Genomic DNA, 17,305 nt, shown 5'->3' with positions numbered 1-17,305 from the left:
AATTTTCAAAAAAAGGAAAACCCAAAAACCCCCCCCCCCCCTTTTTCCCCCCCCCCAGGGGGAAAAATTTTTTAAAAAAAAGGGGGAAAAAAAAAGGGGGTTTTTTTAAAAAAAGGGGGGCCCCCCCCAAAAAAAAGGGGATGGGGTTTTTAAAATTTTTAAAAAGGGGAAAAAAAAATTTTTAAAAAAAAAAAAAAAATTTTCCCCCCCCCTTTACTTTTAAAAAAATTTAAAATTTTTTAAAATTTAAACCGGGGTTTTTTCTTTTTTTTTTAAAAATTTGGGGAAAAAAATTTTTTTTTAAAAAAAGGGCCCCCAAAAAAACCAAAAGCAAAAAAAAGGGAAAACCCAAAAAAAGGGAAAAAAAGGGGTTTTTAAAATGGAAAAATGTAAAAAAAAAAATTTTTAAAAAAAAAATTTTTTAAAAATTTTTTTTTGGGGAAAATTTTTTGGGTTTGGGGGGATTTTATTCCCAAGGGCATTTTTCCCCAAAATTTTTTTCCCCCCCTTTTTTTTTCCCCCCTTTTTTTTTCCCCTTTTTTTTGGGGGGGGGTTTCCCCAAAAAATTTGGGAAATTTTTTTTGGGGGGGGCCCCCCAAAAAGGCCGGGATTTTTCCCCCGGGGGTTTTTTTAAATTTTGGGGGGGGGGAATTTTCCAAAAATTTTTTTGGGGGGGGAAAATTTTTTTTTTTTAAAATTTTTAAAAAAAGGGTTTAAAAAAATTTAGGGGGGCCCCCAAACCCAAAAAAAATTTTTTTTGGGGAAAAAAAGGGGGGTTTTTTGGGGGGGGTTTTTTTTTTCCCCCTTTTTTTTTTGGGGGGGGGGGCCCCGTCCCTTTTGGGGTTTTCCCAAAAAAAAATTTTTTTGGGGGGGGGGGGGTTTTTGGGGGGCCCCCCTTTATCGGGGGAATTTTTTTTTTAAAATTTTTAAAAAAATTAATTCCCCGGGGCCCCTTTTCCCCCCGGGGGTTCCCCTTTTGGTTGGTTCCCCTTTTTTTGGGGGGGGGGGTTTTTTTAAATTTTTGGGGTTTTTTCCCCTTTTTTTTTCCCCGGGGCCCCCCCTTTTTTTTTTTTAAATTCCCTTTTTTTTTGAAATTTTTTGCCCTTTCCCCCTTTTTTCCCCCCAAAAAAAAAAAGGGGCCCCCCCTTTTCCCCACTTTTTTAAAAAAAAGGGGGAAATTTTAACCCGGGGGGTTTTTAAAAATTTTGTGGGTTTTTTTCAAGGTTGGGGTTTTTTTCCCCCGGGGGGGGGGGCCGGAAAAAAGGGGTTTAAAGGGTTTCCCCCCCCAAAAAAATGGGAAAAAACCCCAAATTTAAAAAACTTTTTTTTTTTCCCCCAAAAAAAAAGGGGGGTTTTTTCCCAAAGGTTTTTTTTTTTTTTAAAAACCCCCCTTTTTTTTAAAAGGGGGCCCCCCCGGGGGTTTTTGGGGGGGGGGGAAAAAAGCCTTTAATGGGGAAAAACCCATTTTTGGGGGGAACCCCGGGGGGGGGCCCCCCCCCCCTTTTTTTTTTTAAAAATTTTTTGGGGGGGGGGGGGCCCCCCCTTTTTTTTTTTTTTGGGGGGGGGTTTCCCGGGTTTTTTTGGGGGAAATTTTGGTTTAATTTTTTTTTTAAAAATTTTCCAACCGGGGTTTTTGGGTTTTTTGGGGGGTTTTTCTTTTTCCTTTTTTTTTTTTTTTTTTTTTTAAAACCCAAAACCCTTTTAAAATTTTTTTGGGTCCTTTTTTTTTTTTTTGGGTTTTTTTTTTTTTTTTAAGGTTTCCCCCCCCCCTTTTTTTTTTTTTTTTTTTTGGGGTTTTTTTTTCCCGGGGGGAAAGGGGGTTTTTTTGGTTCAAAGGGTTTTTTTTTTTGGGGGGGAAAAAGGGGGCCCCGGGGGGAATTTTAAGTTTTTGGGGGGTTTTTTTCCCCCTTTTTTTTCCCCATTTTTTTTGAATTCCCTTTGGGGGTTTTTTTTTTTTTTTGGGGGGGGGGGGTTTTTTTTTTTGGGGGGGGGGGTTTTTTTTTTTTTAAAAAAAAAGGGGTGTTTGGGGTTTTTTTTTTGGGGGTTTTGGGGGTTTTTTTAAAGGGTTTTTTTTAAACCCCCCTTTTTTCCAAAAATTTTTCCAATTTGGGAAAAAAATTTTTTTTTTTTGGGGGTTTTTTTTTTTCCCGGAAGGTTGGGGGCCGGGGAAATTTTGTTTCCCAAAAAAAACCCCCCCCCCCTTGGGTTTTTTTGGGGGGCCCCCCCCCAAAGGGGGGGTTTTTTTAAAGGCCCCCCCCGGGTTTTTTTTTTGGGGGGGTTTGGGGGTTTTTCTTTGGGGTTTTTTAAAATTTTTTTCCCCCAAAAAAGGGGGGGGAAAAAACCCCAAAAAAGGGGGGGGGCCTTTCCCCAAAAAAATTTTTTTTTTTTTTTGGGGGGGGGGGGGTTTCCCCCCCGGGGAAAAGGGGGGGGGGTTTTTTTTAAAAAAAAAATTTTTAAAATGGCCCCCCCGGGGGGGTTTTTTAGGGGTTTAAACGGAAAAAAGGGCCTTTTCCCCCCCCCAAAAAAAAATTTTTTTTTAATTAAGGGGGCCTTTTTTGGGGGGGGGGGGGGGGCCCCCCCGGGTTTCAAAAATTCCCCTTTTTTTTTTTCCCCCAAAAGGAACCCCCCCCCCCTTTTGGGGGGGGGGGCCCCCCGGAAGGGGGTTTTTTATGTTTGGGGGGGTTTTTCCCCAAGGGGTTTTTTTCCCCCCCATTTGTTTTTGGGGGGTGTTTTTTTTTTTGGGGGGGGGGTTTTTTTTTAAAACCCGGGTTTTTTGTGTTTTTTTTTTTTGTTGGGGGGTTTTTTGCAGGGTTTTTTTGGTTTTTTTTTTGGGTTTTTTTCCCCAGGGAGGGGGTTTTTTTTTTTTGGGGGGTTTTTAAAAGGGGGGTTTTGGGGGGGCCCCCTTTCCCCCCAAAAAGGGAAAAAACCCCCCCGGGTTGGGAAAGAAAAATTTTTTTTTGGGGGGGGGAAAAGGGGGTTTTTTTTGGGGGGGCCCCGGGGTTTTAAAAAAGATTTAAAAAAAACGGGGGGGAAAAAAATTTTAAAAAAAAAAAAAAAAATTTTTGGGAAAAGAAAATTTTTTGGGAAATTTTTTGGGGGGCCCAGGGTTTTTTAAAAATTTGGGGGCCCAACCCCCGGGGAAAAAAAAAAAAAAAAACCAAAAAATTAATTTTAAAAAAAGGTTTTTTTTTTTTGGGGGGAAAAAAGGGAAAAATTTTTTGGAAAACCCCCCCGGAAAAAAAAAAATTAAAACCCTTTTTCCCCCCCCTTAAAACCTTAAAAAAAAAAAAACAAAAAAAAAGGAAAATAATTTTTTAAAAAAAAAAGGGGTTTAAATTTTTTTTTTTTTGGAAAAACCCTTTTTTAAAAAAAACCCCCAATTTTTTAAAAAAAATTTTTTAAAAAAGGGGAAAATTTTTAAAAAAATTTTTGGGGTTTTTTTTTTTTAAAAAAAAATTTCCCCCCCAAAAAAAAAAAAAGGGGGCCCCCCTTTTTCCCCAAAAAAAGGGAAAAAAAAACCCTTTTTTTTAAAAAAAACCCCCCCTTTAAAATTTTAAAGGTGGGGTTTTTTTCCCCGGGTTTTTTCCCCCCCCCCCCCGGGGGGGGAAAAACCCTTTTAAAAAAATTTTTAAAAATTAAACCCCCGGTTTTAAAAAACCCCAAAAAAAAAAAAAAAAGTGAAAAATTTCCCCCAAAAAAAAAACCCCCCCAAAAAAAAAACCCAAAAACCCAAAAAAAAAAAACCAAACCAAGGAAAAATTTTAAAAAATTTTTCCCCCCAAAAAAAAAATTTTTTTTTTTTTTAAAAAAAAAAAACCCCAAAAAAAAAGGGGTTTTTTTTTAAAAAAAGGGGGGGTTTCCAAAAAGGGTTTTAAAAAAAGGAAAAGGGGGAAAAAAAAAGGGGGGGGGGAAAAAAAATTTTTAAAAAAAAAAGGGGGGGGGGCCCCCCCCCCCCGGGGCCCAAAAATTTAAAAAACCCTTCATACTACTGCAACCTTCAGATTTACTATTATTGATAAAATCGTAGCTAATAGAATAGACAAAGGATGTTTGCATAGTCTTCTGGACTCAAAGGAGAAAAGGTAGATTATAAAATTAGATGCTTTGTTTTCACCTGGATTGAATGAACATCTATAATTGATGAACAAATCACAGGGCTCTTGAACACAGGGATTATGTACATAAGCACAGAGTATAAATATTCAGTTAAACACTGAGGAAGGCTGTTACTTTAGACGAGACGAAACCTGTTTCTTTTGGATTTTGTGCTTTGAATAAAAATAAAATCTCCACAGCTCATCATTAATGAATAATGACAATTGTGGCCCCAGCACTGATCCTGGGGATACAGCCATATAGGTAGGCACAGGAATACTGACAGCAGCATCATTAGACATAGTAAACATTGTGTGAGACACCACCAACTGCACACCTCAGATAGGTGGCATTTTTTTGAGCTTTTGCAGCAGATCACAGTCACATTTAAAAGCCCTTTTGGGGGTCTATGGACAGTCTCAGCGAGTTTCCCTTCTTCAAAAGTTTTTTAAAGATGATGCGGATTTGCCCCAACGAGTTTCCTCTCCTCAAAGTTGCCAAGCACAACACTGGTTAGCATGAATGTGGCAGTTAACATGGTTTTATACTAAAGTAGAACACCTTATCTGGTATGCGAGATTACATCTCACATGGTCCAAGAAATAATTCTCCAACTCAACAGAACTGCAGTCGTCAAACTTCCCCATCTAAACCAATCACCAAGCCAATCTATGCAAGTAAGGTCCTCACCAATCCCTATGTGGAAGGGACAGGAAGTGTGAAGAACCTTCGAGGACTAGGAAATGGTTAGGGAAGAACCTATCTGGTCACTGACATGCACATTTTTGTTTTTACTACCTGGAGTAGAATATGAGATTGAGACTATCAAGTTGACTCTAAACAGGAACACCGGCAAGAATGGATTGAAAAAGGCAACAGTTTGGGGTGATCTGATCAGAGAAGAGTTGATGAGAAATTAAGCTGATAAAGGGAGAGAACAGCTAAGCTTGAGTCAGGCCAGGGTAGATCAACAAGCAGTTTGCTACAACAAAATACTCAAGACCATTTGCAACCTAGTCTACTGTGCTCACCCGTTCCCAATAATTCATTACTTTTACCCAACATGCTCCTCCATTACTAATCCATGCTGTTCTGGATACTGTATTCAACTTGCTTTGGGTTGCTTAGCTTTTTATTTTAGAGCTACTGAATCATTCTTTATATCAGGTTATGCAAGCTAATGAATCTACAAGTTTATGCCTCCACCTTTCACATCTCTTATGAAGATCACATCTGTCTTACTTCACTCCAAGTGAGCACAATTTTCTTAATTTACAAGCAAGGTGAGGTAGCAGGCTATTCATAACTGCTACCAGGTGAGCAAGAATGTAAACAATTACATTTTTCCTACAGAAATACATTTAACTACTAGTGTTTACATAGAATGTATGTTTGAAAACTGATAATGTCAAGAATACAAGAAACAAAATTATATGATTTCTGCCTGAAATAACACAAATCCATCAGTCAGCAATACAAAACAGAAAATTGTAGAAAAATATCCAGGTTCAACTAAAACATAGCCAAACAGCAATATAAAAAGTACCAAATATAAGCCATCATAGAATACTGAATAAACAGAACTTTGCTGGTCTTATCTGGAGCAAAATACATTCAGTACAATAAAAACATTGCAATTAGCCTCAACATGGATGGGCTATAAAAATCAATGGCACAGTTTCCCAATTCAAATTTATTGGAAGACCACAGATAGAAGCAAAAGCTAGAAGTCCTGTAGTACTCCAGGAAGCAGTTAGAGAACAAATCATGAAATTGTTTTGTTAGGCTGATGGGACAGCAAGTTCAATCACTCGTTTCCTTTACAACTTGAATAAATGCAAAAATCACAAACTAAAAAGCAAATTAATACAACAGCCAATGCAGGAATCTACTGTTGCAAAGGCAAGCTCATGCAATACAGCTAAACAAGAAATAATTAGGGAAGTTTAAATGTACCTATAAAACCTGTATAACAAGCAAATGAATAATTGGAAAACAGAACAAACTGCACCAATCAAACAGAATATACTCAAGACTGCATGTTGCAAATGACAATGAAATAAATTAAATTTTGATTTCTGAATCAAAACCATGCACTGATTTATACCGTTGATGGATGACAGTCTGCTATATAAAGTGCTTACACAACTTTTAGAGAAAATCCTTCTCAAAAAAAAAAAAAAAAAAATACTATCAAAAATAAGAGATCTAACAGCAAGTTCACCCTGTCAGCAGTGGGGGGAAAATAAACTAAAAGCATCCCTGTTTTTACTGATGGCTAAAGTTGCATAACTGTTTTTAATCTCAATCAGTGATATACACACAGCCAGGAAAGGCAGCTGTCACACCAGTTATGACCAGAAAACGTTTCCTCCTTCTAAGCGATAAAGTGTCAGTTAGTGACTCGACACATTTTTTGTTACATCCTGCGCCTTTGCCTTCCTACACAAGAAACTCTCCAGCCAATTCAGGTTAGGTAAGTAGTTCAAGCCCTGGAGAAGCTAGTTGGGGAGGGAAGGAAGCAACTGGCTGAATGTTAGCTCTCCCAACCTGTGGAATGTCTTCACTCTCACTGATTTCAGCTCCACCATGTACTTAGCCAGATGACAGACTCAGTGACCAAAGTTGTAGAAAGTGCAATCGCCAATGGAGTACTTGCAGTATAATTCAGAGGTGGGGGAGGACAGTCATGTACATCCACATTTATGAACCTTATATGTTGGGCAGAAATATCACTTTAGCCAGGAAGATAGAGGTTTAGACTGCATGAACTAAAATCTAACAAAATATTTACAAATAATGATATACCAGAAGCCACACATCCAAGCCAGCTTAAGTGCAGAGGTCCCAGTAATAGGACTTTCCCTATCACGGGTAGCCAGAGACCAGAAGAAAAATATGAATTTGCCCCAGGAGAGGGGCAGTTCTCCAAATACAGCAGATTGTTTGAGCACTGCAGGGACAAAATATCTTTTTTTAAGGTTATAGACTTGCAAAGGCACACAGGTGATGCTAGAAAGAGGAGTGGTTTACCAAACACAGTCAAGCATGTATGCTTTCAAGATTTTCATTTTAACTCCAACTTAACTATATTTATTTTACTTTGGTACTGTATCAAGTTTCATTAGTTCATGTTAACAAACCTTACCGTCTGATGCCTTAAACTCAAAGCATTCTCTTTTTAAGTATAGTGTCAACCGATTTTAACATACTCGGTAAACGTGTCAACTACTGTATATACACACACACCAATTCAGACTGTTAGACGTCTAACAAAGTATCCTGTCAGAACTAATAAATAGCGCAACCAGTGCATCTTATGCAGCCAAACCCTGCCAAGTTACTAGTTTTATAACCTAAAACCGGTGTTATCAAATCTCTGACCGTAGTGAACGAGTACCTAATGCTTTAACACAAAATTAGCACTAGAGCAATACCAAAATCTGCAGGAAAAACTACAGCAGTGTTTATCTTCTGTAACCAAATGTGTGCCTTAAAATATCACCACAAGATCTACATTTAGCCAGTACACTTGAACAGAAAAAAAAATCATAACCTCTCCCACTACTACCACTCACCCAACTTCCCAACAAGTCCCTTTTTCTATACCAGGAACCTGCCTTCCACCAGACCGGTCAGCTAAACCAGGTACAGAATATAAAAGGCCTAGGTGTACGCAGCATGCCACGTCAATGCGTGCATTGAACTCTGTAATGGAAATGCCGACCACGAGTTCGTGAACAGGGATGCCATTTAGTGGATGGCAAAATACTGTTTGAAAGTCAGTTCCATGCTGTGTAACAGTGAAATATCGCACTTCTTGGAATGATATTCGGAACCCGGAAGTAGATGCTATTTACTGTACTGTTCTGTAGTTCTCATCTGAGAATTCGGTTTAGAAAAAAATAACAGACTCTTTGGTTATTTTCTGGAGTTACAGGGAACCGTTTTAGTAAAATTGAAAGAGTTTTAGGAAGAAAAACGTTTTGGTGTTGCAGTTCTCAGCAAGGATACAGGTAAGAAGTAGGTCGATAGTGCTGCTGGAAATTGATACGGAATGAGGAAGAAGTCTGATCAATAAGTTTGAGTTACTGATTAGTAAGTAGTTGTTAATTTGTGCCTTTGATTTTCATCGTGTTTTATGATTGGTTGTAAATATTGCATTGCATTTTGCAGTCCTATGCCGTTTGGATTCGAGCGTTAGTCAAGTTAAATTAATGTTGTTCTAGAAAAGCGTAGTGGGCTCCTATCGTCTTAACTTCTAAGTATGGTTAGTTTGTTCTCCACCCAGCAGATCCCTTCACTTACTATGAATCTATAAATGGACTTTGTGCTGGCTTTGCAACTGCATGCTACATACAAGTGTAACTCGAAAGTTTTCTTAGGTCATTTTAAGTGGTGTTGCAGCACTTAACTGGTTCTTGTTCACCCCGAAAGTTACTTGGCTCATATCTTCTTAGAAGGTAATATGGGATCTTCTGTCTTGCAGCATGTGGGCCTGGTTGAGGGTTTATGGTGACTAGTTCTGATGGCAGGTACGATGTTACAAACTTGTTTTGCTTGGAGGTAATCCTGTTGTTTGTCTCCAGCATGTGTGGTGCTATGCATCTGCAACTTTGGGTAGTTGCTTAATTTTATTTGATATGCAGTCATAACTGTCATTAGGTGTCTGTTGTCACCCCCGCCCTTGTCCTGAGCAGAGTGCGATGCTCATTCCTTTAACGTACTGTTTGCTTTGGAAATCCTGTCTTGAGTTGCAATCCCAATTAACCAACGACTGAACTTCAGACTAATTTCTTAAATGTTTTCGCTTTTGATTACAGTTTGTAACGGTGGCATTTTTGGCAATCGGAGTGTATGGTAATTATAAGAATGTGCTGTACTGGTTAAAAAACAAAAAGAAAACGCAAACTTGACAACCTAATCAGGTTAGGGTTGCTACCTTTTCAAATGCCCAAAGTGGGACATTTTTGGTACAAATGTCAGATTTTGCAGGCCAAAACAAACCACCGGCCAGTGCAAAGGACAGAACTTCACTTTTTTGCCTAAATAAAACTTATTCTTGTAGCATTTTATTTGCTTATTCTGTTTCTTATAACATTTAGGTGTTTTAGATGCAGAATAACTGTTTTATGCAACTATTACATAAAATATAGGAAATAATTTTGTCCCAAAATCTCAGGACATTTGCCATGTTTACAATTTTTTTGCAGGACACAACTGCCCAAAGAGGGACTGTCCCTCGCAAAGTAGGACAGGTGGAAACCTTTGATCAGGTACGACATCCATGTGTATAATGTAGTTGTCAAGACTGTCTTAAAGCTAGGCAAGGTTATAAAGTCTGAATAATTGTAAATTTTTATTTTTCACTATTTTTTACAGTTTACTTTCACACAAGATGACAGCCCTCCCTTATAAGTTGTACTAGGTACAGAATAGCTTACTTCGTTGTATGTCATCATGGTAGGTCCTGTCATGGTACCTACTTAAACGATTTGAACTGCTACTTCATTTGCCTACAGAAATGTGTAAATCCACTCAATTTTGTATATATTTTTCTGTGAAATTAAGACTCTTGCAATGTACATCATGAATTGATCTGAAATTGTAATAATGTACCTTACTACTTTCTTTATTGTGTATTTATTAGATGTGTATATACTAGGTATTTATGTTTGATCTTAAACTGTATTGTTTGCATGCATACTACAAATTTGTTTTACTTGATCCTCAAGTGTTTTATGTTCAGTATGTACCATAACCACCTTGGAGTCTCTCTCCCAGGCCTCCACTGTGTATGAGCTGTTTCTTAGACTGTCTTGGTTAACAATTAATTTTTTTTTTTTTTTTTTTTTGCAAACTCTATTCTTGCTTTGCTTGTAAGGTTCTAAACGTGTAGTTGTCCATGATTGTCTGGCATTATTATGCATAATCTACCCCATGAGAATTAAGTAAATAGGTAGGTACTAGGGTATCTGCCTGAGGGCATTTATAAGCCTAGCCAGAGTGTGTCAACTTTCGCTGCCCCATTGATTAATTAACTGAGCCTCTGTCAAGAAGAGCCAATGAAGTAATCTCAGGGGTGTATTTTCTGTTACCCATCCACTCATCAAGGTTTCTCTTCAAGAGTGTTAGTGAGGGGCTCTATCTAATGTAGTTCGGAATTTTGTTCCAAAGCATGGGGAGTCTCTGTGACCGGAATCTATCCCTCCAGCATGTTCTATTTATTGTTGTGGCGAGTTTAATTCACTAGAGTAAGTGGCTCGCAGTGACTTGGATTTCTTTAGGTGGAGCATGTCCATCAATTCTGAGTTGGACATGGCTTTGTAAGTCAGGCAGAGATCACCTCTGAGTAAGCGATATGCCACTGAGTACAGCTGGAGTTTTTCCAGTCGGGCTGCATAGGACATATGTTTGAGACCAGTAATCCTTTTGGTGAGGTACTTTTGTGGTCTTTCCAGCTGTTGGAAGTGTCTTGTGAGGTACATCCCAAATGGGGCATTGTACTATATGATGGGTCTGATGAGTAACGAGTAGAGGGGCACTGTAACCTCTTTATTTCCAGATGCGAACCCTTTAGTAATTGGATGGGCTACATAGAAGGATTTCCTAACTACTTTGGCAATATGATTGTCAAAGGAGAGATTACTATCTACCTGGGTCCCCAGATCTCTTATTCCCTCTTCTGTATTAAGGGGACTGCCACCTATGTGGTAATTCATGGGTGTTTTGTTTTTCCCAAACGGGATGACTATGCGTTTTTTGGCATTTAGCTTGAGACCATGACTTTGACACCAGGTGTCCGTCTCAGTAAGGCCCTTTTGGAGAATCAGTTATGGCTCCCAGTTTGTAGTCATCGGCGAACTTGGTCAGCCATAGTCCTCCTGTGTTTGCCTGTACTTCTGGGAAGTATATGCCGAACAGTAGGGGTTCTAGGACCAAGCCTAGTGGGACACCACTTGTGACTGGTTTAGAGTCAGACCTGGAGCCCGCTATTCTTACCGTCTGAGTTCTGTCTGTAAGCCAGTTGGCAACCAATCTCGTGATGTTGGAGTTTATGTTCAGGCTGGTGAGTTTTTCTATAATTCCCGAGTGGGGAATGGTGTCAAAAGCCTTGGCAAGATCAAGGTAGGCTGTGTGAACTACCTTCCCCTCATGTATGGCCTTGGTGACTGTCTCGAATAAGTCAACCAGGTTTAGTAGGCATGATCTGCCCTTAACAAATCCAAACTGGGTCGGGTCAAGTGTTTGGAGGTTCCCAATGTCTTTGTTAATGAGTTCCATGATGATGCGCTCCATAGCCTTGCAGACCAGGCTAGTCAGGCTTATGGGGCGATAGTTACCAGGGTCAGTTGTGGCCCCTCCTTTGTGGAGTGGAATAACCGCTGCTGTGCTCCATTCTATGGGCACGTAGCCTGTGGAGATGCTGAGGTTGAACAATGTGTTTAGGTGGGGAGTTAGTTTGATCTGTAGTTCGTGCAAGACACAGCCTGGGACACTATCTGGCCCCATTGACACTGTGCTTTTGGATTTTGAAAGGGCTGTTTTCACCTGTGCTTCTGTGATTTCTGGGACACTGCACTTTTCCGGTATTGTTGTGAACCCTTTTGGGGGTGAGAGGGGGGTGAAGTTTTCACTGAATCTATCTGCCATGATGTTGGCAATATCAGTGAGTTCACTATATTTTGTGCTATTTTGCACTAGCTCAGCCTATCTGCGAGTTGCCACTTAGATTCTTTACATAGCTAAAGAAGGCTTTGTGGTTATCTTTCGAATCCTTGGCTATTTTTCTTTCGAAGTTAGCTTTGGAGGATTTTATGAGGGTCCTTAGTTTCTTACTGCTACTGATCAGGGATGTCTTTCCTTCTTGGGATTTGCTGAACTAGTTTCCTCCTTCTATTGTATAGCCTGTTTATGGCAAGGGTCCACCAGACTGGTTTCTTTCTCTTAGAGGAGTGAGTCTTGGTTTTGCTAAGGATGGCACGATCCATGCATCCTTGTAGGTGCTCATAGAGTGCATTTGTAAAGGTTTCTGCATCTTGGGCAGCATTATCCTTTAGTGTGGGGGCTGTGAAACTTACCACCTCTGTCTTAAGTAAGGTGAAGTTTGCTTTAGAAAAGTTTTTTACTGTGGTTTCCTTAGTTGGGGTGGAGGTGGGGTGTGGACATCCAGAGTGATTAGTTTATGGTCTGATCTAACCAGTGATGGGTTGACCTCTGGTGTGGAACACCTGTCGCCCATGTTGGTGATGACCAGGTCCAATATGTCTTCACCTCTGGTAGGGGAGTTTACCAGCTGATCCAGGGCATTTGAGTTGATAAATTCCAGGAAGCGCTGGACCTGGGAGTTTGCACTAGAGTAGTTTTCCCAGTTAACGGTAGTGTAATTGAAATTGCCCAATATTGGGGTGTTCGGTAGGACCTTCATGTTTTCCAGTGTCTCCAGAAAGGCGGAGTGGTGGTCCTGGGTCATGGAGGGTGATCTGTACTAGGCCACAATTTGCATTGCAGATTTGCCTGATGTTAGTTGCACATGGATGATCTCTGAGGTATCATGCTGCGCCACTAACCTGGAGGTGTAGGTATCCTTGATGAGTATGGATACACCCCCTCCTTTTGTGTTTCGGTCCATGTTCTGTGGATGAAATGTGTGGTAAAAGTTGTAGACCGGTAGTGCTGGGGTGCTCTGTGGAGCCTTGAACCAGGTTTCAGTTACTGCACAGATGTTGACATTCTCCATACTGAGGAGTGCTTCGAGCACGTGCATTTTGCGATTTAAACTCCTGGCGTTGAGTAGCATAATCCTCACTTTTTTATTTATGCTGTTTACGGAGGTGGGTTTGACTTTTGAGCCTTGCCTAAAAAAGGCACTATGGGGGCAGCAAGAGCCTTGGCCAATATTCGAAAGCCTAGGGGTGACAGGTGCAAGCCGTCTCTTGTGAAGCAACAAGGCCTGTCGAGCATGTCGTCCCAGGCTGACAGACACTGGATCCCCTTAGCATGACACCAGAAGCTTCACCAATTGTTGAAATTGATAATTTTTTTCTTTATACTGCGGTGTCATTCTTGGTGAGGGCAGGATGCTACTCAGGGTCAGGGTCATACCCGCCTGGGCTACATGATCAGAGAGCTCTTCGATGTCTGTTTTCATGTAGATCAGGGAGGTACGTCTCGGGTCATTCACACCAACATGAACAATGACAGAGTCATATCTGTACTTGTTCTGGAGTGACCTGAGTGCTTGTGTTATGTGGTGGTTTTTGGCTCCGGACAGGCAGCTAACAGTAACCTTATCCTTGTCCAGCCTAGTGAGTGGGACATCAGTGTGTCTGACTATAGAGTCGCCTATTACTAGTGTGTTAGGTATGTTATTTCATCTTAAGGGCTGTGATTGTGCAGCACACTGATTTTGTGTTTTATGTATTCTCTGGTTTGTGATGGGAGGTGCAGGTTTTTTGGGTGTCTGCTTTGGAGGTCTGTGATGCTTTTGCAGGTTTTTATTTAGAGCCTCAGAGTATGATTTTGTGTATTTATGTGTATTTTTTGCCAGTGCTGGTGTAGTATGTCTGTGTGAGGCTGGATGTGTGGTGCAAGTGTTAACCTTCGCCTCATGACTGCTTGTTCCAGTCTTGGGTGGAGAGAGCTTAGCCTCCAATTTAGCTGTATAATTGCATCTCGCATATGTTAATGTTTTGTGGTAGGAGGTGGGGTTGCCACCTTCCTTCGTGGCTAAAACCGGAGTAAAGCCACGCCCCTCGTGTCACCAGTAACCCCCCCCCCCACCCCACCCCCATCTCCGGCCCACATCGCGGTGACATCACTCAGCAGGAACACTCTCTTTTTTTTTTCGTGCCTGCTGCCTGCTTTCAGCTGATTTACTATGCTTTTCTGTAAAAAAAAGCATAGTAAATCAGCCGATTTACAAACTCCGATAGCCCGTTTCCTTTTTGAAACAGAATACCGGAGTTTGTACAGTGTTTTCCGGACTACGAGAGAATCAGTTTGATTTCTTAATAGTCCGGAAAAAAAACGGAGGGGTGGCAACCCTAGTAGGAGGAGAGTGTTGTCTGTGTACATGAGGCAGTTGTAACATTGCCTCAGGATACCCAGGTTCATCAGCTGGACTGGAGAGTATACCTGAAATTGCCCTTTGGTCTTGTCTGAATAGTAGGGTGAGCTGCTTAGTCACTTGGTTGGTGAGGTGTGAGTAATGAGCCTTGCCCTGCTGGGTAATCAAGTGTCAGGGTATAAGTGCATAGGTTGCGAGTTAGACTACTTTCAAGGGAAAAACTGAAGAGGAGACTTGGTGGAGCCGGGATAAATTTAGCCCTAGCTAACCGGAACTGCCCAGATGTGCAAAATCGTGAAAACGTGGTTTTTACAGCAGGGAAATGAAAGAGATAGAAAGTAGCCCAAAATCGCCCACAAACTGCTAACTTCTGAGCTGGAACCACTCCTCCAGGGACAGATGGCTGCTCAAAGCTCCCTCTCTCACAGGTGAACAGAGAAACCTCCCTCTATCCAAGTAAGGTATGGGCAACTCGGAAAATTGCAACAGCCCTGAATTCAGCACTAGCCTGAAAACTGGACTATACTAGCTTAGAAAGGTGGGAAACAAGGAAAAAAAAATTTTTGAAAAGATAAGGCAAAAAAGGTAAAAATACACTTAAAACCGCTTTAGATAGAGAAGTCTTTCTGTTCACAGATCTGAAAATAAATATAGTGACTCCAGAATCAGCTTCTGTTTACTCTTTTTATTCATTCACCATTCTTCCTATCCTTGTTTCAGTTCTCCGTACTGTATTTCATTGAATATGTATTTCACTTGCATTATGTTGCTGATCATGACGTTGATTTATAGAATTGTGCTGCTTGCATTCATTCTTCTTTGATGTTTGTTTCATTTTGTTCAGTTAGTGCTTTGTTTAGTCATTACCTTGTCTATATTTTAAGTTTTTGTAAGCAGTTGGTAGTATTTGTTAAGCTGCTAATTATTTGTTCAGACTGTTTGTAAAGTATAATTATGTTTACGAACATTGTATTATATTGTTGGAAACAACATGAACATGTGGAGCTTTTCTCATCATGATCCCACTGAAGATGAGCCCTCCTAGTCATATATTGCCCATTAACGTATTCAAGTAAATAAAGGATTCTAATGTAAGGGAAGTTGGCAGAAAGGTGGATCGGGATTCTACATTATCACTGCTGAACTTTGACAAGATAGAAATGATGGGGGGAGTAGTAGTAGTCAAAAGACAAGTTACTCCCTCCAAAAACGTTGTGTGTAAGATGGTGCGGTTGAAACCTGCAGGGCAGGACTTCTTCACCTGTGGTGTACAAATTACCAGATATTTTTAGTAGATATTTTACATATGGTCACACAGAATTAAAGAAAATTGTGTTTCTGCAACCATAGTCGTCACAGTATTGCTGGGAAATAGATGACCAGAATACATTTGATGATGTAGGTGCGAATGGTAAATCATCCGAACTCAAGACAGTACAAAGATTGCCTCACACATGAATATTACAATTTAAATTTATTTTTTTGGTAAGCTAGGAAATGCCAGTTTGTCAACATGAGTTTGTCTTCATTCACAAAGCGACACCAGTGTAAGAAAAAAAACTTAATGTTGGGGACTGTGCATATGCAGGTATCGCGAGGGAAACCAGGGTCCTGCTGTAATTTTAAATACTTCACAAGCAATAATCTAAGCTTGGCAAGATCAAATTTGCTAAAAAAAAAACGGTGAATTGAGCATGCGGCCGTTAAGTATGTGTGACATACTAGCTTGCAAGAGAAGCACTCGTAAGGGAAGAATAGATAAGGTCATCTTTAGGTTAAATTCTCAGTATCACACAGGTAGTGGAGAAAGTGATGGGTCTAAAATGGGTTCATACATCAGATGATGTAATATGGTTGCTTGCTGTCTGTGTAGCTCCATGAACTAATAGCTTTAAAAGAGGGAAGTCACTTTCACATTTATATAGTGTTTGAAATGTGGCATACAAATGGCAAGGATGCTTGCATATAGGGGTGTATAATTAGCAAGCACTATTTTACTTAAACTGGGTATTAATGTAACAGAATTTATGCATATTATTTTATTTATTTCCACTTGGTATAATTAGCAAGCACTGTTTTACTTAAACTGGGTATTAATGTAACAGAATTTATGTACATTATTTTATTTATTTCCGCTTGTTTACTGGGATAATTTAACTGAGCTGTTGACCTCTTTACAGCAGAGCCGCAGGCAGAACAGTTCCATGATTACCAAGTGAAACAGTGCTGTCGTAATACATTCAGTTCATAATGTAATGCAATACAAACATTCATTTAATGTTAAATGATAAATGTGGTGTGGAAAAGGCATTTTGTTGCTTTCCTGGAGCATAGGAACTTGCATTTGCCTTATTCAGAGGGGGTTTACAGAGCTTCGACTCCAGAAGGAGAAACTGAACATCAAAAGCGAAGATTGCATCTAATACTGAAAAATGAGTTCTGCTGTTGGGAAGGTATAATATTCCATATTTTAAGAACTGAAATACTTTTCCAGGTTATTGTTCTCTTAATGTGGGGCCATTTTATGGAGGGGAATGTCATTATTAGAGAAAGTTTTGCTATACTGACATTTTTAAGAAAACTCAAATTATGTACAATCAAGAGAAAGGATTGTACATGGCAATTTGACACAAGGCAGAAACAAAACTACCAGGATGAAGTTATGAGCACACTGTATAAGGTACTTTCTGGAATGAAAACAAGGGAGTACACATTTTAGATTGGTGTGGAAAAGAGTTCTAAATTTATCAATAACTCAGCAAGAATGGGGGAATGTAATGTGAACTCCTAGGTGTGATATTAGATCTGAAGTTGGATTTACAAAATGTCCTTGTAGAATACATTTTTTGTTTTTTGACTTGACGTTTTGAGCTTCCAAATGTTTGCTAGATTAATATAAAGAATATGCTTATGGAAATAGTTTTGGCTTTAGAACTTCTTTCTTTTTTCACTAACTTGTTATAGATGCTTGACTGATGGAATTGTTTAATTACTGACATGCTTAAAAAGACTTGCTCAATTAAACTTCTATATTATTTACTCTTATGATTGCTTGCAATATTTTATGCCTGTAGGTATGCCATTCCCTGTGAATAACCTGGGTTATTGTTGTTTTTTTTTTAAGCAAACAAACAAAAAAAT

General features: G+C 39.7%; 2 protein-coding genes across 3 annotated transcripts in view; one reads left to right on the top strand and one right to left on the bottom strand.

The window, feature by feature from the left end:
- The window catches only part of ALDH18A1 (aldehyde dehydrogenase 18 family member A1), a gene marked incomplete in the record, with an annotated part of 362,299 nt that extends 354,510 nt beyond the window's left edge, over positions 1–7,789 (bottom strand). The window contains 1 exon segment of the mRNA XM_044056733.1: positions 7,674–7,789.
- An 85-nt stretch (positions 7,790–7,874) lies between these two features.
- ERLIN1 (ER lipid raft associated 1) overlaps positions 7,875–17,305 on the top strand; it is a 610,419-nt gene continuing 600,988 nt past the window's right edge. The window contains exon 1 of one of the 2 annotated variants that reach the window (XM_044056735.1): positions 7,875–8,111. The gene's annotated coding sequence lies outside the window, so the exon portion shown is untranslated. The other variant, XM_044056736.1, reaches the window with a different exon arrangement.

This window comes from Protopterus annectens, chromosome 14.part0 (genome assembly GCF_019279795.1).
Source record: "Protopterus annectens isolate FY-2018-M chromosome 14.part0, PAN1.0, whole genome shotgun sequence".
In the NCBI taxonomy this organism is placed as follows: Eukaryota; Metazoa; Chordata; order Ceratodontiformes; family Protopteridae; genus Protopterus; species Protopterus annectens.
Note: the sequence above shows the minus strand (reverse complement) of the source record. Positions and strands in the feature narration are given on the sequence as shown.